Source organism: Frankliniella occidentalis, unplaced genomic scaffold (assembly GCF_000697945.3).
Source record: "Frankliniella occidentalis isolate FOCC.00 unplaced genomic scaffold, Focc_3.1 Scaffold72, whole genome shotgun sequence".
Classification (NCBI taxonomy): domain Eukaryota; kingdom Metazoa; phylum Arthropoda; class Insecta; order Thysanoptera; family Thripidae; genus Frankliniella; species Frankliniella occidentalis.
Window position 1 is genome coordinate 446,541 of NW_026267202.1, and position 4,588 is coordinate 451,128.

Sequence of the window (4,588 nt, forward strand, 5' to 3'; positions counted from 1 at the left end):
CTTCAAGAATTATTTTCTTATCCCAAGAATATTTAGTCTTGGCTGTAATAAGTGAAATAGTGCCCCCGGAGACAGTCTTGAACTCTGTCTCACAGTGGGTTATGACGGTAGTGACAGCTGGTTCGATTCTCCTTAATGCAACTCACGCCTTCAATTGGCACTGCGGGGATTCGAACCCTGCTCGTGTCGAGTCGGCGCTGAAGCGTAAGCAGTAACCGTTTGAGCTATGAATCCACATGCGTGACCGTGTCCCCAGCGCTGCCTTTGTACCTCAGGTAGCCCGGTCCTCTCGCGCGCTCCACCCTAATCCGTCCGTCCCCCCTCCACCCACGCCCGCCCGGCCTAGCACAAGCACAAGCATATTATTTTCTTGGGCTGAGCAGAATGTATCAAGAATATTTTCTTCTTGTGGGAAGAAAACCATGCTTCTTCGAACGAGAAAAATCGTCTTCACTCGAGAAAATTATTCTCGTCCCAAGTAAAATTGAGTCAAGAATATTTTTGGGATTGGGGCAAGAAAACATTTTTGTGAGTGCAGGTTTTGGGGTCGTTTGATACCAGAATTTCGGCATGCATAATTTTTAGTGTGGTACAGCCGTGTGTGAGTAGGTTCAACGGTTCAACCAAATGCATGTATGTCGATAAAATCATAAAATTCACCAAGAAACTAGGTTCTTGGTTCAAGCGCAAAAATAAATACTCTTCATTCGATTGAGTGCATTGTTGTGTTGAACCGAGAACTCATTTTTGTGGGCGTTGTGCAGGACGAGGTGTGACCCGCACGGCAGACAACTCTGGGTACTTGCGTTACAACAACCTGAGCGTACGCCGCACCGCAGTCAGTCTAGGATCCCGCCAACTCACCTGAAACAGACGAAACGCAACAGTTAGAAACGCTGATGCGAAAAACTCTACGTAAAAAAAAGAAGAGCAGGAAAATGGAAGAGGCACAGAGAGAAAAAAAGTCTTCAGTTTCCCAGTTAGGGACAATGTAACGACGAGTCACCGGGCCTGGGACAGGGAACGATCGCAGCAGCCAAAGCGCAAAGGCTATTAAGCGGCCAGCGATCGCGTAGGAGATCTCCGACAAAAGAATAATTCAATTTGTTCCTCGCGCCCGAAAATGAGTGTAGCGGTTTTTCCCCCGCCAAACGCAAACCTTCCATCTTAGGGTCGACTCGGCAGCTCAGCAGCCCGAGCGGCCGGGCTTCACTGAACCTCAGCGGTGCTGAGTAGTGGCACCCGTCTACACTGTGGAAAATGTCTTCGTTAATTTATGTCTTATTTTCTAATTTTGTTTTACAAGAGAAATTGTGAATCAGATTTCAGCCCCTACTCATGGAACCTTTTGCCGCATAATCCCGCTTACGTTGTTTTTTCGTGTTTTTTTTTTTCACTTTACAGAGTGTATCCACCCCATCTCTTTCGCGGACTCGAGCGCCCGCGGCCCGCCGCGCGAGCTAGACAAGGACAGACGGAGCGCCATGCGGTGCAGAGATAAAAGGTCCAGGGCAGATGCTGTGCAGCCTCTCTCGGGGGGTCGTTACCCTTGGGCCGGCAGGGCGATGCCGATGAGATTAAGACAACTGCGAAGAGCGGCGCGCAGAGCCACGAATCCACAATTATTCCAGCAGCCGAGAAGGGAGCAAAGCACGCACAGTTCGACCTCTACGACCCGCTCGAATGGGAGCGCATACCACCGAGGCATTTCAAATTAAAGGTTTTCGAGCGAGTTTCACTGAGTTTTACTTTGTTGGTCTGGTCGGTTTGGGAGCTCCGAGCGTTCTAAAAAATGTTTGCGTACATTTTTTTTCACAAGCCCGCTACTGTAAATACAATATCTCACGTTTTGAGGGAGAAGGGAAAACTTTGAAAATGTCTCATAATTTAAAGGCGTAAGGGTAAGATGTCCGCAAAATCTTAGGAGTTTGTCTCAAACTAAAGAAGTTCCCCAAAGTTTTCCCCTTTCCTCCAAAACCGAATCATTGTTTTTACCGTGCGAGCAAACACATTTTCCTCCCTTTTGACACCATCATACGAAAAACTAAATAAGAAGTTGAAGAGCCGTAGTGTGCTCATGAGTACAGGTACCCGCCCGGTGTGAATGCCCTTGTTCAGTAACGGTGCGGGCCAACCGTATGCCGTCCGCGTGCCGCACTGTGCCGACCACCACGCGTCCGTCGGGTATGTGGGCCACTAGGGCTTGGCGACTTTAGTTGGGCTTTCATTATTGGCTTTTCGTGAGAAAGAAAAAGTAAAAATAAGACAAGAAGATATGAACACTTGTGTTTGTTAAGTCTTGCATGTCAGCGGTTATTACTCTGGAGCAGACTCATGACGTGTGTCGTGCAAGTGCCAAGAACCAGTGATTCTTGAGTTTAAAAGTATGATACTGAGAGCATACGAATGGTTTCCAGGGTAGCCAACAATTTCGCGCCTGAACACGCGTCTCTCGCGACAGGTCAACCGCGCGCCTTTGTCGCCGGATGTGAAATCATTCAGGGTATGGGCTTCCTGGAAGAGACAGGAGGACTCGAGCGGCGCGCACGAGACATGACTTCTACTGCCCCCCCCCCCCCACAAACTGGTTGAAGGGACCCGCAATGAGCGGAAGAAAGAGGGCTGTGGCATATGAAGCTGCTGCTCTGCTTTCGGGCTGGCGCCACTGTTGGTTCTTTCTGCCTCCTTGACCCGGATAGGACAGCACGCCCCGCCCCGCCCCACCTCCCTCAGACGTGGTGCATGTCTGTCGGTCCCTGCCGGGCGTACTGCTCATCCCCGGCGATGTCTCTATTGCTCCGCCGCCCGCCCCGCCCCGCCCCGCCCCGCTGCCACGCCCGTACGTCACTCCTTGCGGTTTCCTATCCTGAACGGCCGTAAGGTACCCAGGCCGTACCGGGAAGAAAAATAACACGCGCCGGGGCGTGGCATGGCGGGGCGAGGTAGGGCGGGGCGTTGTTGATGTTCCGGCTGCAGCAGCAGTGTCTGTTCCAGTACGCCCTTATTCCAGGTAGACGTTGGAGGCAAAAAAGATCCGCGAGGAAAAGAAGAGGTTGCGAATACACACACACACACACACGCCTTGAACCCTTTCTACAGCATGCCAACATACACACAATTCGCAGTCTCCATTGCTTTGACCGTCACAAAAATCGCGACCAAAGATAGAGAGAGAGAGAACTAAGAGAAAAATGTTCTAATCAATGTTTTTGCCTCGTTCTTATTTCTGCGCGCGGTCTGCGATACACCATAAAAATAATGTCTCACTCTTTTACGATCGCTCCCGGAAAGAGATAATACAGGATCCATCCGTCCCCTTCGGCAACACCTCGCGAGGCCGGCAGGACGATCACCGGCAGCGGCGGCGGCAGCGCCTAGAGCTGCTGCTTCTCTTCTTCTATTTTTTTTTTATCAGGGAGCCAACGCCAGCCGGCTAATTGCGCGACGTGACAAACGCAATGCCGCGCAGGCCGGGTAACGGTGCAACACCAGAGAGAGAGAGAGAGAGAGAGAGAGAGAGAGAGGGGGGGGAGGGGGGGAGGAGAGAAGGGGAGAGGAGGGGGATCTCGAAAGGATCTTCTCTAAACTTTTTTTTAATTCCTTTTTACTCGTCATCCTGTCGTAGCCGCGATGAATGATTTTTCGTTCCGTTGTAAACAACTCGCGCACGGCACACGGGGTGGCACCGGCAACAGAAGCAGCAGCAGCAGCAGCAGCAGCAGCAGCAGCAGCAGGTCGCTACGACCTCAAACGGCAGAGAGGAGGAGAGGAAGCCGGCGCCGGCGACGATGATGACTCCTAAGCGCGAGAAAATGATGGAAGTTTGGGATGTGGAAATTGTCAATAACGACGAAAGTCGTGTCTCTGGAAAGTGTTATGGTGTGATGGGACGGCCCCCCCAGCGGAGGCGGGCCCGCAGCGGGGGTGCGGGCAGAAGGATCGGAACAAGAAAAAAATAGAAATAAGGTAAGGAATCATCGGAACTACAATGGAAACATTGCGTAACCGTGTTGACTGTACCAATATAATGCTGCCGGATTCAACTTGTTATCCCTTTTCTTTCTGTGGGTCCGAAGTGAAAACTTACTTGGTTCGTCTGTGCATCTAACACAAAAGCATAAACTGCATTATTATTATTTTTACAAGAAAGTTTTACAGTTTGACGGATAACTATACGAATTTAAGTTTTACAGCTTGGAAAACTCAACAATTGCTTTAATTTCTCTGATGTTCAGTTAAGATCGCCAACTTAATAAAATACACCCATGCTCCAATAAGGAGTTTTAAAAATACACGTTTAAAAATATTACTTAAATGCCTTTAATCCTTTTACAATGTACAGAGTCCTGAACTAGCTCCCAGTTCAACACCGCACACACAGCACGGCACCCAGTCTCATTCCTTTGAAATTCCACTTTCGACGCGCTCTCACACACACACACACACACACACACACACACACACACACACACACACACACACAGCAGCAGCAACAGCAGCTTGTCTGACCGGGGGGTAATGCTTCCACACGCACGTTAAAGACGTCAGGTCCACCTTCTTACTGATTCATGGGCATCACCGCACCACA

The 4,588-nt window shown here is 50.1% G+C and overlaps 1 protein-coding gene and 1 long non-coding RNA gene across 2 annotated transcripts in view; both read right to left on the bottom strand.

Moving 5' to 3' along the window:
* Positions 1–4,588, bottom strand: part of LOC113210413 (uncharacterized) — a 91,285-nt gene that overhangs the window by 64,825 nt on the left and 21,872 nt on the right. The window lies entirely within an intron of this gene.
* LOC127749635 (uncharacterized) overlaps positions 8–4,588 on the bottom strand; it is a 13,307-nt gene continuing 8,726 nt past the window's right edge. The window contains exon 3 of the long non-coding RNA XR_008011263.1: positions 8–864. This is a non-coding gene — a long non-coding RNA (uncharacterized LOC127749635). The remainder of the gene's footprint in view (positions 865–4,588) is intronic.